The 18,385-nt window shown below is 34.9% G+C and overlaps 1 protein-coding gene across 1 annotated transcript in view; it reads left to right on the top strand.

Annotated features, from left to right (window-relative positions):
- The window catches only part of LOC126788376 (DNA-directed RNA polymerase I subunit RPA12-like), a 265,399-nt gene that overhangs the window by 184,644 nt on the left and 62,370 nt on the right, over positions 1-18,385 (top strand). The gene's annotated exons all lie outside the window — the stretch shown is intronic.

The raw sequence follows: 18,385 nt of genomic DNA, 5'->3' as shown, positions 1-18,385 counted from the left end.
TGATTATATGTGTTCGAGCCGAAAGTTAAGATTTCAAATTTATATAATAGGGATTCATATACACCAACATAGTTGATTATTGTTGATAGTAACAATATTTGTTTTGAAAGTATATATGGTAATCATATTATGGTAAATGATGTCTAAGAGCTAAGAAGTACGGACACGTCATTTTGTTCACGTATCACGTGTCCGACATGGACACGCCTAAGATACATTTCAATACATGTAGACACGCATGGACATGTGTACTTTATTTGGATACGGATTTGTTGTGGACATGCAATTAAAATAAAAACGAAATACAAACCAGTGGTGAACCTCGTTCTCTCTAATCTTTGATTTGCAATTGCCGCCTTTCACGTAGTCCTCTAGTGGTGAGAGATCCTTACTTTAATTGGGTTGGAGACTTGGATCAAAGCTTGCGTCGGGTTTGTTCTGGGTTTGCTGGGTATTTATTTAAATTGGGGTTTATTGGGTTAGGACATGTGTGTTTGAGTTCAGAGGCTTTGTGGTTGCGGGTCTTTGATTGATTGTGAGATTTGTAGGTGAATCTAGGGAGAAGGTGGGTAGGAAAGGGAAGAAGAAGGTAATTATCATGAGATTGATATATATATATATATAGTCCATATCCAGAGCGAAACTTCACTCTGTAATTTCAGAGTGAAGTTCCAATTTTGACACATTTTTCGGTCAAATTTTTTCACTATAAGCGATTCAATATTTAGGTATGCTATTCAAGATCATCTCTACAAAATTTCATCCAATTTGACAATAGTTTGAGCTTTCAAAATTGATATTTACACAAACGGTTCATGTTGAACAGTTTTAATTCATTCATTGATTTAATCTAATTTCAATACCTTAACGATGTCCGAATTAGATGAAATTTTGTAAAGATGATCTTGAATAGCATACCTAAATATTGAATCGCTTATGGTGAAAACATTTGACCGAAAAGTGTGTCAAAATTGAAACTTCACTCTGAAATTCCAGAGTGAAGCTTCATTCTGGATAGGGATTATATATATATATATATATATATATATATATATGTGGGTGCTCTATTTCTTTGTTGGATGGCGTGGAAACTAAAAAGCCACCAGATTTAGAATAGAGATGGATGAGGGGTGTTAATGGTAATGATCAAATTTAAGGTTTTTGTTTATTTTGAATAATGTTTTATAATTATGTTTGCTCATAGTTGTAGGATGAATAAGTCGTGTTTAATTTAGAATGAGTAGACATATGCTACATATCATGTGAGTATGCTCACAACTTCTTGTAGTGGAGGAATATGTAATAGTTATTCTAGCCTTGATCATCTTTTTTATAAACTAAGTGGTTTCATTAAAAAAAAAATATGGATGAGGGGGATGTGAGAAAGAATGGTGAAAAAAGAGAGAAAGGCAGAGACTGAAGCAAACTAGAGATTTTCAAAGTTTTGCATTATATGTTATGTAGCACAGACACGGACACGATTCGATACGTAGACACGGTATATAGAAATTTTTTGGACACGGACACGTGGTGGACACGTCAATTAAAATTATTTTAATATATATATATATATATATATATTAAAAATTAATTTAAAATTTTGAAAGTATTTAGATGTATATATATTAAAGTGTGCATAAATATAACAAAAACTGAATTTGTTGGAATTGTTGAGTAGTTATTGAGTGCTTTGGATGACCAAGGATCGAATCACACCACAAACATTCTTATTTTTATCATGAGTTTATCTCCTTATATATATTAAAGTGTGCATAAATATAACAAAAACTGAATCTGTCGAAATGGTTGAGGAGTTATTGGATGATTTGGATGACTAAGGTTCGACTCTCATCATAAGAACTTTCATTTTTATCATGAGTTGGTGCGTGTCCGTGTGTCCGATTCAGACACTCGCGTGTCCGGGCAGTGTCCAAATTGAGTTCATGTATCCGAGTGACAGACACGCAATACGGACCCTAGAAGCCGTGTCCGTGCTTCATAGATTATATGTTTTCAGTTTTTTATTCAAATATGTGTGTCTATATATATAAATTAAAAAAAAACTAAAAAGTTATAGTTAATTAACGTGTCCACCACATGTCCGTATCAAAAAAAAATTATTTATCGTGTCCTCGTATCGTATTGTGTTGAATACAGACGCTAGTGTGTATCGGTGCTTCATAGACTAAGATAATATTGATATGATAATTGATTCATTTTGCGTAGGCTTGCCGATAGTGAAGACTAACAGATATACTGTGTTCCTAGTAAGATTACACTAGCGCCAAATCTAGTCGTGGACTGTATGCTACAGACAATGCAAAGACGCCTGCCCAAAAGGGGGCAACCCTAAGAAATGTGGAGGATTTAGACATTGTGAATGTACTTGCTGAAAAATTCGTTTATCGTATGGTTTCAATTAAATAAGAGAGACAGAGAGAGTTATTTCCATCTCGTGATTGATTATCATTGAATAAATTTGATAAGCAGTTGAAATTATGTTAATGTTATGATTTTATTATTACGAGTTTATAATTTTAGATGGAATTCGAATCATACTGAATTACAATGCAGACTTCACTACAGTGCAAAATCAAAGTGTACAAACGATGTGGGCACAAGAGTTCTCAAACTTGAGTCAAGTTCCGTGTTATGTCCAATATCAGCAAACCACCTAGGGGTGGGCACGGGACGGGATGGGACGGGACATGGCTCATCCCACGTCTCGTCCCACTTTTTTGAATCGGGACGAGATCGGGACGGGACGAGGGTTTTTAAGAATGAATCCCACCCGGGATTAATCCCGGTTGGGACGGGACGAGACAAATCCCACCTTCCTATAAAATTAATAAAAACCTATATTTTTACTTTTTCATTAACAAAATAACCTTTAATAATGAAAATTTAACCAAAAAATACATATTATGTTCAAAATATTATAATTTACCATTATTATTTGAATTGATATAATTTTGGAATTATTAAGAACATAAATTAGTTTCATTTTGATACAAATATATAAGAATTCTTAAGTTTTCATTAAAGGTGGGACGGGACGGGACGAAGCGGGATATAAATTATTCGTCCCACGTCCCATCCCACTATTATGAAATGGGACGGGATCGGGACGGGACGAACGTTTTTAGACCTCCGTCTCGTCCCGTCCCTACGAATTTTGGGACGGGATCGGAATTTCCGTTTTTTATGCCCACCCCTAATACCACCATCATGTCTGCAGCCACTACCGCACTCATGGAGTCATGGCATAGCTAATCAGTTGACCCACTCACCATATTTAAAAAAAAATATGTTATTTCTTAGATATTTACTTTTCTATAAATTTTATGTAAATCGTTTTACTTAGTATGATGTTCTAATTGTGATGTCATATCTACATACTTTTATGAAGTTTATGAAACCAAAGTAAAAACAATATGTTCCGTTATATATATATATATATATATTTATGTCAAGGATTAGTCCCACGGTCGAAGGTATGTCTGGTTTCTGGATTGGCTCATCCGCTTCGGTATGCAACGGTGTAGCACTGTGGAGCATTGAAGGTTTTCCTTACTAGATTTATCTTTGGGCCCCACATAAGATTTGTCTTAAAACTGGAAATAAAAAAAATATATGTTTTATTGTCTCTTTATTTAATTAGAAAAAATGAAATATATTTCATCGAGCAAATCGCCTATAAGCTCAAAGCCTACAACTACCAGTAGTCACGCATAAGAAAACCTCCAATACAGTCTCATACATTTGGCTAATTACAGGCTTCTCACAGTCTCAAATTGAGAGCGTTTATCTCCAAAATAGTTGCAAATTTCATGGGTGTTGTAGAGCTCAATCTTAAAATGGGAGATACATGTATATATGATGCTTAATCCTCATCTCAAAATGAGTTATATGATCGGGATGAGACAAGACTCTTACCTCCACTTGCCTCCACGGCTCCACCTACTAGTAGTCTAATTACTAACATATAGGTATCATGGTGTTTACATAATGTCTTACATGAGTACATCTGAGAAACTTGTGTAATACGACTAATACCTTTCTCGGCCTTTTAGCTAAGATTTAAGAGAAGAAAAACTTAGTTCTAATTTCAATAAGTTCATCATGAAATTTGTGAAGTGTGATACACATGGTTTACGTACAAAACTGATTTAACAAGAGTTATATAGACGAACAGGAAAAATGCCCATATGAGCGACACTAAAAAGGGGTAATTGATTATAGACCCAAAAATCAAAACATTTTTTTAATCTCACTCTTAAGACTCTTTTGGTTAAGTTGAACAAGAAATAATAAAAAATTATTTTCTATAAGACACAAAATATGTTCTTGACAAAAATTACTTTCTTTGTCACTAGTTAGGGATGTTAATATTACCCATCGGGTAGGGTATTCACGGGTATTCGATCCTAATGAGACTATGTGATGGGTAAAAACGGAGAACGGGTATGTGGATCCTCTATATTCGAAATATGAAATCAGGTAACGGGCGGTGATGATATTTTGATCCACATCTCCATCCCCACCCAATAAGAAATATATTATATATGTTTTAATATTAATTAATTAATTTATGTAAATAAAAACGTTTTTATAGTTATTATTTTATTTTGAACTAGACTTGTATTAGTTTAAGTTGGATTAATGTAAAAAACTATTTTCATCATGATATTTAATTTTCATTTTAGATTTTTACATTTTTTCTATACTTCATATGAATTTTTATATAATATGACAAAATATCATTAACAGATATTGAGACAAGTATGGAAAACAAATCCCCAACGGATATGGGGACGGAGAATACCCATTATTTTTTAACGGGAATTGATGCGGGTATGATGACGTAATTAAAATTGGATATGAGTATCACTAGTATAAATACATTTGATATATATTTGAATTGCTTAATTATAGCTTCGATTTAATATCCCATCACTTCATAATCTGTATCCCTTCCATCTTGAGATCTCTTGGCACCTCCAAATCTCTTACTCGAGTAGTGCCTTTGTAATATCCCGAAATTTTGATAAATAAATATATACTTATGAATAAATTTGTTTGTCTATGTGTGTGTACACTTATTATTTTGGTTGTATTTCTGTTCTGGGTTAAGTATGAGTTTTACACGAGCCTGGGACCATGATCCAATACCAGTAACCCAAACCCAAACTTAAAGCTTCTTTGTCATAGAAACTGTTGTCATTCGACTTGCCTTCTTGAGCATTTTCTACACCGCCTTTTTCCTCCGGTATTCCGATCCCTAATCTGAAAAGAACTCCCAACTGCCTTGAGAAAGCTAGTAACCGCCTCAGAAACGTTGAAAAGTCATGGGCAAGCAGGAGGTGTCCGATTTCTAGGTAAGAACCTACATACATATCTCTGAAATAGGGCTTGCTGGTGAAGGCTTTACTAGGAGATAAGATTGCATGAGTTTTCAGTGCTTGCTTGATCACCAATCAAGGTGATAAGGTTTGACCAGTTTGTTTTACTTGATGGCCAAGAATTTCCAGAATTCTTTACCTTGATGGTCATGTCTAGTATAAATAGCAGCTGCATATATGTTTCTTTTACACTCTGCAATAGAACAATAGAAATAGAACGAGAGTGAGATTGAGTGTGGGGAGAGAAAAGAGGTAATTGCAGAAGAATTGAGATAGAAGATAGAGGTCAGAAGAAAATCAAAATTAGAATCAGAAACAGAATCCATAAGGTTTGGGATTCAAAGGTGAATTCAATCCTCCAAGCAGCTATTTTAAATCTTATATTTGCTGTTATGTTTAGCCTAGTAATTGTATAAATTAGCTCATGCTTCTATCCAGTTAATATCTTACATGTTTCCTATATATATTGTAAGCATAGAAACATATTACGATCATTCAGTAACATTGTTATATAAATCTGGGTGTCCTGATCAATTCTAAGGTTATTGTTAGCTTATGATTCTTCATTTAATAGAATAAGAGTTTAGACTTTAGAGTGACCAGGGACCCTAGCTATATGATCAATTATATGTCCATATTGTAGATTAAGAACCATAAACTTGGTGTGAACTGATGCAACATTCATTTGGGAAATTTCTGTTCCATAATCATTTGATCTTGAGCAAACCATATACTTTGATTTTGGTATTTGTTTCAGTAACCATTTGCATGATTGAAAGCTTATATATATGTTGATTGATTCTGTGTGGTTTAATGCAATTTCATTTTGAAATTCATTGGTCAAGTTTGTGTCAAAAATGGTTATGCATTATGCACATCAGTTTTCTTGTTTTGAACTCAGCAACTTATAATTAAAAACCTGTGTATTTAGGATCAGAATTTGAAGTTATTTTCTTCATGAAAGTTTTAGCATACATGTTAAGTATCATTTGAGAGTTGAAATCTTGTGAAAAGGAGCTTTCTAGATCAAGTTATGATTTTTCAAAGTTCAGCTTCTGCATTCTGCAAAACAGTTTCTGAGTTTTACAGCCAGTTTCATGTCAACTTGATTTAGGTATAATTATGTTGGTTATTTGAAGTCATTGTCATCATAGAATTTGTAGTAGGCATGCCAATGATCATTTAGAGTTGGAATCACTTAAAAAGGGCTTTCCTAGATTTAGTTATGATTTTTTAGAGTTAAGCATCTGGATCAGGAAATTATGCAGGTTAGTTATTTTGAGTTTTGTACCCTGTAACTTTGTTTCTAAAAAGCTACATATTTTAGTTGGGCATTTGAAATTGTTGTCTTCATAACAGTTATAGTTATTAATTGAGATCATCTCAAAGTTGGAATCATTTGAAATGGATTTTTCTATGTCAAGTTATGAATTTTGGAAGTTAAAGGTCTGCATCAGTAATGATGCATATCAGTTTTAGAACCAGTCACCTTTTTACTAAAACTTGTATGTTTTGGTTGTGTATTTGTAGTTGTTGTCTTCACAGAAATTGTAGTAGGCATCTGAAAGATCATGTGAGGACTGAAATCTCATAAAAAAGATTCTTGTAGAATAAATTATGATTTTTCGAATTTGTTGGTATTCATTAAGAAAGTCTGCAATTGTTACTAAGTTACTGATTTGTTCCATTTGATCTTAGTAGCTTCTCTTCATCAAACTCGTTTAATTTGATCACAACTTGTATTGAGACATTCTTAGTTTTCCAATTAGGCATGTGGCACCATTTTTTATTATTCATCTAAAGCTTGTGTAATGTGTACTTATAGATTGGATATGTGAAATCTGATATGTGCTTGCTAAGATATATATTTCTTTTTATATAGGAACATATATTTATGCAATAGCTTGGAATCCAGGTAGGGGGATCGGGGGAATTGCTACTCATTTGTATTGTGTGGATATATATTGGTTGACATGCTTGTTGTTTGTTGCTTGTTTGGTTGAATATTTGATGCATACATTTTGAATTATTTATTATCAAGTGATGCATCATTATGCAAAGGCATGTGAAGTATAGGGGTGGTGAAGGAAATATGAAATTGATTTTTTCCGTAATTGTGTTCATAACCTCAACAGGTACCATACACCCATGTATGTCCATGATTATTGCGCAATTAGTATAAGATGTGAAAGGATAATTCGGGGCTAGAGAAAGGAAAATGGATAAGATGACTAGCAAAAGACGGCTAGGAAATTGCTATTTGGTGGAAGTTAGTTCATGTTGAGTGTCCTAAGTCACCTTCTTAGTAAAATACATGGTATGAGACATGTAAGCTGAGTGTATTCTTCTATGTGGATTAAATGAAGTAGAACATGCATACATACATCTATCATTTATTGATTATTTAAATATCTTTGTTTTAGATGAATAACTCCATACTGAGCTGCAGGTTGAGCTCACCCCTCTACAGTTTTGTAGGTTTAAGCTGAGAACTGTGAAGATAAGTGGTTGAAAGAATTAGAGTTAGTTGGTGTACGTTGTAGATGTGTAAACACCCTTAGTACTTTTGAGTTTTATGTACCTTTGTATCCTTATAATAAAATAAGAAGTCAATTTCTTTAAGAATGTGTCATTCTATTTTCAATTTATTTAGTTTATTTTCTTTTAGCTCACACCTTGGATCACAAAAAAAATTTGTGCGTACTAAGGTTGAAGAACCTCTGTAGTCGACAAAAGAGCTCAATCCTTATTGTTAAATAGGGTATGTGATTTTACGAATTATATATGTTTTTCCTTAAATCTGTTAAATATGTGGGAGGGTTAATATGATTATTTGTATGTTGGTTGGGATTTGTAGGCTTCATAATTTTGTTGAAAAGATGGGTGCCATAATTTGGTTGGGATTTGTATTTATAGATTAGGTGTGGTTTTGTTGTGTGTCTAAAGTTGAGGTAAGAATTTCTATTATACTGGCCATTAGAATCTACTTAGTATGTATATGATTTGCATATGTTTAACAAGTATATGTAGAGTGGATAATTATTTAGTAGGTAGTGAGAATTGCATCTGTAGTGTTGGGATGAGGTAGTTATCGGGCCTTCATTATATTTTTTAGATTATAGTGTGTAGGTTTGTTTTGGTTCATGAGGTATAGATGTTTTCAATTTGCTGAATAGGTGGGAGAATGAAAAGAAGATTTCAGGTATATGAAAAAAATCGTTGATGGGAACATAAAATGATAGGAGACTAAACAGACCTCAAGAGATGGAGGAATAGATTCTAAGGGCCCAATATAAGGCTCATTTATGACAAATTCAAATCATTATTCGCTTTAATTAAAAAAAATCAGAATTTATTCAATTATACTTTTGTTTCACTCTTGTGTATTCTATAATTACTCTAAATTAATATTGATACCCCATTTTCTTAAGTTTCTCCAAACTAAAATTGCAATTTTCATTTTATGGTGGAATCAATTATATGTTAACTAAATTCGAAAGTAAATAGAGGTAATTGTAAGGAATTGTTTCAGTTTTTCTACCAGAAGGGTAAAAAAAATGAAACCATTCAAAATGAACAAATATATATTATAGAAACAAAACCTATAAATAAGGTTGAAATAATTAATTTTGTTTCAGGATGAAATAATTGTGTTTTATTGAATGATAATAGGGTATATATATATATGCATTACAAAACCACAATCCCGTAAGATTCGGAGTCCTAATCCATCTCCTAACAGGAAACCTATCAGGCTAAGACACACATAAGGGTAGAATAGTAATTCTCCCAGAACACTCCCCCTTGTGTCGCATGCCTAGGTTGCATGGTGTACACATCGTTGCCTCGGTAAAAACCTTGTCAAGCAAAATAAAAACCTCTTGGGTAAAAACAAAAGCTTGATCGAAGGGAAAAAGAGCACAACGCACCGTCTACATTTGATAGCATCATGCGAGGTAGACTCCCCCTGAAGTCTACGAACATCTCCCCGTGATTAGTGGCATAATCATGGAGTATAAAGAGTAACGTATACAACGTTCATTACATGCTTCTCAAACGTAGTCTTGGGCTAATTAGTAATCATTAATCTAGCCACACATCCTTAGTCCAGGTGCACATAACGTTGCCTCAATAAAAACCTTGTCAAGCAAAATAAAAACCTCTTGGATAAAAATAAAAGCTTGATAGAAGGAGAAAAAGAGCACAACACACCGATTACATTTGATAGCATTATGTGAGGTAGACTCCCCCTGATGTTTATGAAACAACTCCCCCTGATTAGTGCATAATCATGGAGTACAAAGAATAACGTATACAACGTTTATTACATGCTTCTCAAAAGTAGTCATGGGCTAATGACTAATCATTAATCTAGATTATACATGCTATACTTAGCCAAACTTAGATCTTAGAAAACAAGATTGCATAACAACTCAAAACAAGAGTTTGCAATGAAAATCAGATTCTCGGATAGAACGACCTTCACTCACTTAAACGGCCATAACTTCTTCGTCAAAATAGGTATCAGTGAACCGTAAAATGTTATGGAAATTAGACACCCGTGGATTTCCAATGACATAAAGTTCACAACCGAATCCGATCGGAGCAGTTCACAGTGCTCTATCGAAGTTGACTGACTTGCAAATTTCTAGACAGAACTGTCCTACTTTTCTAAAACGGCCATAACTCACTCAATATGATAGCTATGAACAAATGGTTGGTGTCCCTGAAAAGTAGACACATAGACCTTTCCAACGGTACCAATTTCACCATATTTCATTGAGTGAGATGTCTTGTAGGTCTCGTTGAAGTTGACCTACAAAATTGGACAGATTCTGATTTGTCACATTCAATGTGTCTTTCGCAAAAAGAATGGGGGAATGGACCAATGAATGACTGATTTTGGTCCGAGATGGAACCGTACGTATCCTTTACGCTACCAGTGTCGACTGCTACACCAAGGCGTACATTGATGTTGTTGGAGCTGCTGGCGGTTGGTGTGGATATGATTTGTGTTGGTTCACTAAGTGTAGAACTAAACCCATACCAAGGGAGCAATGCAAGTCCAATGATGATGCATAGGCGCAGAGTTAATCACGTCATAATGAAAGCAATAATGTCCCAACAACATTTACATATATGAATCTATAGCTCATTGAATCTCTTTATCATCTTTACTAAGTCGGAATAGAGAATCAAGAATTAGCTTTCATATGAACACATATGGGTATGAGTTCTTGCAACCGATTGTACTACGTTTTCTCAAACGTCACAATCTGATTACATAAGCTCTCCGTGGTCTGGAGGCATTTAAAGTCCCTCAGGCACTCTCATATCTGCGTTAAGATCCCTTTACAGATATTGTATGACCACTATCATATGCTGCAAATCAGTTTTCTTAGACACTACTACTGATCAAGTAGCGAAAAACAATTATGTCCATAACGAGAAAATATAACTCATCGTAGTCAATAGTAGGGTAATGAAACAATCTTTGCGTCATAAGTCCTGTATATATCGCATGACTTCATCTTTCATATTACACTTACGAACAACGACCAACATAACAAGTCTAGTTCAGCCTGTATTGATTCTTTCCACTTCTATCAAGTTGCTCATCGTTGATACTTTACAAGGGAATAAGAGCATAAGCGAATACATCATCAATCATGGAAGATCGATCCATTAAACACACGCGCGCGCTGTATATGATTAATTTGTGAGAATTCTATTCTTCTCTAACATCAACAAAAAGAGTCTGTAACGTCCCATAGAAACTTTGTTGATACACATGTTTAGAGAATATCTCTTGATGATGGGCGAAATACTTGTGCCTACGCACTTCGCTTCTTTCTGGTTTTGATTCCAAAGAATAATGGTCTCCCCCTCATCTAGGTAGGAGCCAAGACTGAAGCTATGACCCTTATTAGTCCATCTTTGCGTTTTCCGCCCTTGTTTTGTGGTGCAATACCATGGGCGCCGACAACACCACAGTGTACGATGGTGCCATCGCCGGCTTCTTTCCCACTGTCACAGCATTTATGTGCGATCTCGTCACTTTCGCAATATCGGTAAAGTCATTGAGCATCAAATCTTTGACTTTCTGGAGGTAGATAATGCGTTGCACATTTGCTCACTTTGACTAGTATCGGATCTTAATGAGACATAGTGCCACACCACGTCAATTCCTGGCGTTAAAACCGGAATGGAAGCATTCCATATCTCCCCCTAACGACGGGAAGTATGTCTCATCAAAGTGACCGTCTACTAATATCGCAGGATAGAGATCAACGGTTGTAGATTGGAAATAGCGGACAAGTGTTGGTGATTCATAAATTATAACCAACCAGAATACTTAATCGTTTCAAGTAGACCCATTGAGATAACTACAATAGAGGCACATAAACAACTTTAACCAAATAGGCGTTTAATGAAAAGAAGTCTGAGCTCTGCTAGATCGTGCAGTGAATGAACATGAGGAATAATATGTTCAACGACGATCCCAGTAGATATGCAAAACGAAATCATCAAAGTCGTGGAGGTGAACTCTCCAATAGTATCCAATCAAATAGATTTGAGATGATGGGAAGGGTGGTGAGCCCTTATTATGATTATCATAGCTAAAAACTTAGCAAATGCAGCGTTCCTTGTGGAAAGCAAAGCGACGTGTGACCAACGCGTTGATGCTCTTAACCTATACCATAAAAAAAAAACCGAAAAATATTTTCATTCGGTTGGATAAGGTCCACTAATGTCACCTTAAATACTTTGTAAGAATGGAATGTTCTCGGTTGGAGCCTTAGCAAGTAAGGACTTCCTTGAAATCGAGCAAAAGAACAAGCTTTGTAAAATGAGCGATGGGCATCAGAGATTGCCATGAAGGCATTAGAAAACACAGGATATATCACAAGCTCCTATGAAGAAGGGGATTCCGCCACCGACGGCCTTAATGCCATGGAGCCGCCGAAAGAGGCAGGCTCTGCCTCACCGTGCATGGCACGGATAGGCACGGCCTCACCGTGTGGAGCATGGGTGAGGTGGTCCTCCAATCGCTTCGTGAACATGAAAAATAGATGATCATGTGAATTGCAAAGAACTCGAATCATCATATTTTGTTCAAAATGACCAAAAAATGATCATGTCAAAACCGAGGAGACAGCAAAATCGAACCCATGATTCAAAGAATCTTGAGTTACATAAAGCTACTGCTGCAGGCAAGCAAAGCTATGTCTGTAGGCTAACAAAGCTACTGTCTAAGCTTGAAAAAGATACTGTCAATGAAATCAGACAGATTTATTCCTCTCCATTCTTAACACAAATATCAAGATGAAAATCCATCATTGGCATGAATGGCCTTTAAAACTTAGCAAGGCACGAAAATATACAACACAATCTCCGCACGAGATCCGTAAAACAACTACCTGCGCCGTAGGACAGTGTGGGTCAACGACACGTTGAACTTCTCTAGACAATATGCCGTAGGATATTATAAGAGGGGGAATTGAAACAAATGTGCAATCCTATCGAGTGTATCACATGGCAATAGAACTACATTCTTCAACTTAAAAGTTGGAAAAACATGGTATTGGAGCAGTTGAATACCAAACAATTAGGGTGGAAACCATCCATTTGGTGCGGGTGGTCACCAATAATAATAAAATCGTTTGAGCTATGAAACGACTTGGAGAAAACCGGAAAATTAACCGAAAAACCATGTCAAAATAACTCAAAACCGGGTGAAATTTCGAATAGGAAAACGTGACAGCAAAGATTGCTAGAAATATGACGAGAAATGACAAAAAAATCGTCAGAAAAACTTGCCGGAAAACGGCGGCACCGATTGCCGGAAAAATCGGCCAGCGGTGGCCGGAGCTGGCCGGTATGGAGGCCGGAACTGCAGTCCGATAGGGGACGACGGCAGGAACCGGATGGCGGTGTCGGAAACGCCGGAAAATGGCCGGAAGGCGGCGAATACGCCGGAAAAACGCCGGAACAGTAACTGGGGAAAACGACGTCAATTTTGACGTTCCGATGTCCGTTTTCCAAATTTTAATGTCCAAATTCACAATGTAGTACTATTAGGGTCTCATGTAACCCAAAAGCGGCCAATTTAAAAACCACGTGAGTTGCAAACGTTGATTATTCATGCTAGGTTTAAGACAAATAAAATTCTCACGAGTTCATCTAAGAATTACGAGAAATTTTATTAAATATGCCAATATTTAATACAACACAAACAAGCTTCCAATTCCAATAGACGACTTAAGCTAAAGTCGAGCAAGAATCATGGCAATGCCAACGTCATACTTGAAAAATAGTAAGCAGAAAACATAGGCAAATAGATTGACTAATCAAAAGTCTGTAGCAAAACAATTTTACATATCGGATTGGGCGGAGCCTTAGCCTGAGGCTAAAAAATGTGCTTACTTGAGAATGGAAGAATGTTACGTTTCCATCTCCAAAATTCCCTCAAGAAAAAATGTTATGTTGTCTTCCATTTGTGATTTGGAGTTGAGTTGTAATTGAAGGTCTAAACATTTTTACTTGACCTTTGTCCATGTTCACTTTGTGGTTAGAATGATGATTGTGCCATACTTGTTATATTCGGCCCCTAATGGTGTGTGGTGTCATAAGAATGATGTTTATTCTTCTAAGTCTATAGGATTACCTTTGTGATTCCTTGATATTCCATGTCTTTAGCTACGCCTAAACATTTACCTTATCTAATGATCCTAATGATTCTTAAAATGAGCAAATCTTGGTTTGTGGGGATGATCACAAGAGTTGAGCATATGGTTTTGGTCCATTTGTGCACTTAGTTGTTAAATGAGGTTTTCCTATGTTATTCACAAAGTGCTTTCATTTGTTGAAATATGCAAGTTATTTGATGCCTTAATATCTTTTCTCTTGCATATACTTATGTGTGAATGATAACCATGAATCTGAGTGAAAAGAAGAGAGTATGCATTATGATGAGGATTGAATTGACTAAACATGTTAAATGTTTATTGTCTCGTATCTGACTAATTCATACTATAAAGCATGTTTATGAAACTTGGAATTTATGTTCTTACATTCAAATGCTTAAACTTGAAAACTATGTGTTTTGAGATTCTGAGACAATCATTTAGGGGCAATAGTGTCTCATTTAGTTTTGTTTTGCTAAGGGACTAGCAAAAGCCAAGTGTGGGGTAGTTGATAGGAGCACTTTGTGCGACGTTCTTAACATGTTTTTACCTCAATTTGTACTTTGCTTAGCCCTTATTGTTGTACTATTGAGTCATTGAGTCGTAGTAAGAGTCTTGAGCGGTATTGGATGCATTTTTGTGCTTACATGAGTTAAAACGCATAATTGGTTTAGAGTCCTAGTTTGACTAGGAATCCTTGTTAGGTTTTGAAACTAATTATCTCTTACTTATGATTTTATTTTCTTATTTTCAGATTGGATTGAAGAGATAATTAAAGAAAAAAGATGGAGCCAAGTCATGCAACAATTAAATAGAAGATGATCATTAAAGGCATAAAACATGGCATGTTTTAGGGATTAAAACATGACATGTTTTAGGGATTAAAGCATGACATGTTTTAGGGAATAAAACTTTCCATGTTTTAGGGATTAAAGCATGGCATGTTTATAGGAAGAAAGAAGCAATTTCAAACCCTCAATCTTTCCTCTATATATACATGGCTTCACTTCTCAAATAGGATCACTTCTCATTAGCATTCAAGAGCCAAAACTCTACTAAAACACCACTATAAATTTCCCTCACAAATTAGCCAAGCCGTCCACCCTAAAACTATCATCATCTCCACCGAGTTTCACTATTGAAGACACACCTCCAAGGTTCCTACAACGTGTGATTCTCGCAACTCATCTCCATGGCTTCGTCTATTTGTGTTAATCTACAATTCTTTATCTATGAAGATTGTAAGTTGTTATTTATGTGGAAATATTGGTTTTGTATTTGTTTTAGAATTTTCAAATTGTATTTGATATTTTTTTTGAGACTATGCTGAATCTATGTTCTTATAATTAATGAGTTTGTATTTCTATTGTTGTGTTCTAATCATCTTTCTCATACTTTTAGATAATTTTTAGATATGTGCATATGAATTTAGTGGTTGGATGCAATCCCTAAGATTGTGTTTGAGTGCTAGATTCATCAACCATATTAACACAAATCGAATCATGCCCTAAGTAGGTTCGGTTTGTGTTGATTAAAAGTGGTAAAAATTCTGGAAATTTGCATGTGAAACCATGGTGGGTGACGCCACACATGAAACATGTCTCCAACAAAGATTTGGTGCTTAAATGTAATCTTGTTTGATTTCTACTCTAAGTGTTATTGAATTCGATTGCATGCAAATTTAGATTAGGCCCTAAGTCAATCTAAATGTTAATTGAAATCTTGCATGATTAGATGATCCCATAAGGCTCTAATTGTATTGGTGTCTAAAAAGTATGTAATTGGTCGAATTAGAATGCATGATAGGTTCGAACTTGTAATTATGTGGTGTAATGGTAAATTTTGTTTAAGTTTGTTAAAGAGAAGTCGATCATGTAAATAGTAATTTAGGTTTTATTTTAGTAGTTAATAATCAATCTCAAACCCCCCATTATTTGTTAACACTAAAAGTTTAGAGTTCCTTTCAATTCCCCGGAAAGAACGATCCCTGCTTATTCTATACTAACGATGATGTTTTACAGGGTTTATTATAGACGTTTTAACCAACGCTCTATCAAAACATAGGTCATTAACTAGGTACGTAATACACACTAGTTTGATAGTGTGTCTTATGCTGCGGTTGGAGCCGTAGTTTTTAATGTTGTAAACGTCGGGGTACTCTCGTGAAACTTTGCCTTTCTTTTTCGATTAAAAAAAGATTAAAAAGATGAGCAATTACAAGACTTTAAGGGTGTTAATCGGTGTGAAAGGTGCGGTTTATAGGTGATACCGAACACCAAACCGTTCTATTTATTCGGTTTGATTCGGTTTCGTTTTTCACTCTTTTTTCAAAAACCAATTGTGTTCCGTTTGGTTTGGTTTAGTTTTTCTCTAGTTTATATCGGTTTTTTTGTAAAGAAAATTCTATTTATAATATATAGTTGCTTCACAAATGCATACATTTGCAAAAAGTCACTAAACAAGTTATACCACATTAGTAGGCATGTTGTGGTTCCAATGTCTAAAATTCAAAATATTAAATTTTGACCGTCAGATGTGATCAGCATATTTAAATACGGATATGATAAAAAATTAATCTAATTTTGATAAAATTTGGGTCTCGATCGATGTGGTCAACATTAGCTTAATTTCATATAATTAAGTGTGAATTCGTTCTTACCCCCTTCTTCTTGACTAGTCTTGGTGGATTCTTTCACACACACACTCTCATATATATGTGATGTAGCAGCTCGTGTAAAATTTTCAAAAATTTTACCTTCCAGGGATAAGGCTACCCATAGGGGAAAATAAGCGTAAAAAGGGTTGACCGCCTCGATCGGGACACAAACGTTATCGAAAATATGTGATTTTTTTACCATAACCATATTTCACTATACGTAATGCATCATGCGGACAAATTTGCAAAATTCCATTTATAATATATAGTCGCTTCACAAATGCATACATTTACAAAAAGCCACTAAACAAGTTATACCACATTAGTAGGCATGTTGTGGTTCCAATGTCTAAAATTCAAAATATTAAATTTTGACCGTCAGATGTGATCAGCATATTTAAATACGGATATGGTAAAAAATTAATCTAATTTTGATAAAATTTGGGTCTCGATCGATGTGGTCAACATTAACTTAATTTCATATAATTAAGTGTGCATTCGTTCTTACCCCCTCATTCTTGACTAGTTTTGATGGATTCTTTCACGCACACAATCTCACATATATGTGATGTAGCAGCTCGTGTAAAATTTTCAAAAATTTTACCTTCCAGGGATAGGGCTACCCATAGGCCCATAGGGGATAATAAACGTAAAAAGGGTTGACCGCCTTGATCGGAACACAAACGTTATCGAAAATATGTGATTTTTTTACCATAACCATATTTCACTATACGTAACGCATCATGCGGACAAATTTGCAAAATTCTATTTATAAAATATAGTTGCTTCACAAATGCATACATTTGCAAAAAGCCACTAAACAAGTTATACCACATTAGTAGGCATGTTGTGGTTCCAATGTCTAAAATTCAAAATATTAAATTTTGATCGTCAGATGTGATCAGCATATTTAAATACGGATATGGTAAAAAATTAATCTAATTTTGATAAAATTTGGGTCTCGATCGATGTGGTCAACATTAACTTAATTTCATATAATTAAGTGTGAATTCGTTCTTACCCCCTTCTTCTTGATTAGTTTTGGTGGATTCTTTCACGCACACACTCTCATATATATGTGATGTAGCAGCTCGTGTAAAATTTTCAAAAATTTTACCGTCCAGGGATAAGGCTACCCATAGGGGATAATAAGCGTAAAAAGGGTTGACCGCCTCGATCGGGACACAAACGTTATCGAAAATATGTGATTTTTTTACCATAACCATAGTTCACTATACGTAATGCATCATGCGGACAAATTTACAAAATTCTATTTATAATATATAGTTGCTTCACAAATGCATACATTTGCAAAAAGCCACTAAACAAGTTATACCACATTAGTAGGCATGTTGTGGTTCCAATGTCTAAAATTCAAAATATTAAATTTTGATCGTCAGATGTGATCAGCATATTTAAATACGGATATGGTAAAAAATTAATCTAATTTTGATAAAATTTGGGTCTCGATCGATGTGGTCAACATTAACTTAATTTCATATAATTAAGTGTGAATTCGTTCTTACCCCCTCCTTCTTGACTAGTTTTGGTGGATTCTTTCACGCACACACTCTCATATATATGTGATGTAGCAGCTCGTGTAAAATTTTCAAAAAATTTTACCTTCCAGGGATAAGGCT

This window comes from Argentina anserina, chromosome 3 (assembly GCF_933775445.1).
Source record: "Argentina anserina chromosome 3, drPotAnse1.1, whole genome shotgun sequence".
NCBI lineage: Eukaryota > Viridiplantae > Streptophyta > Magnoliopsida > Rosales > Rosaceae > Argentina > Argentina anserina.
The sequence above is the reverse complement of the archived record's forward strand: the minus strand, read 5'-3'. Positions and strand labels throughout refer to the sequence as shown.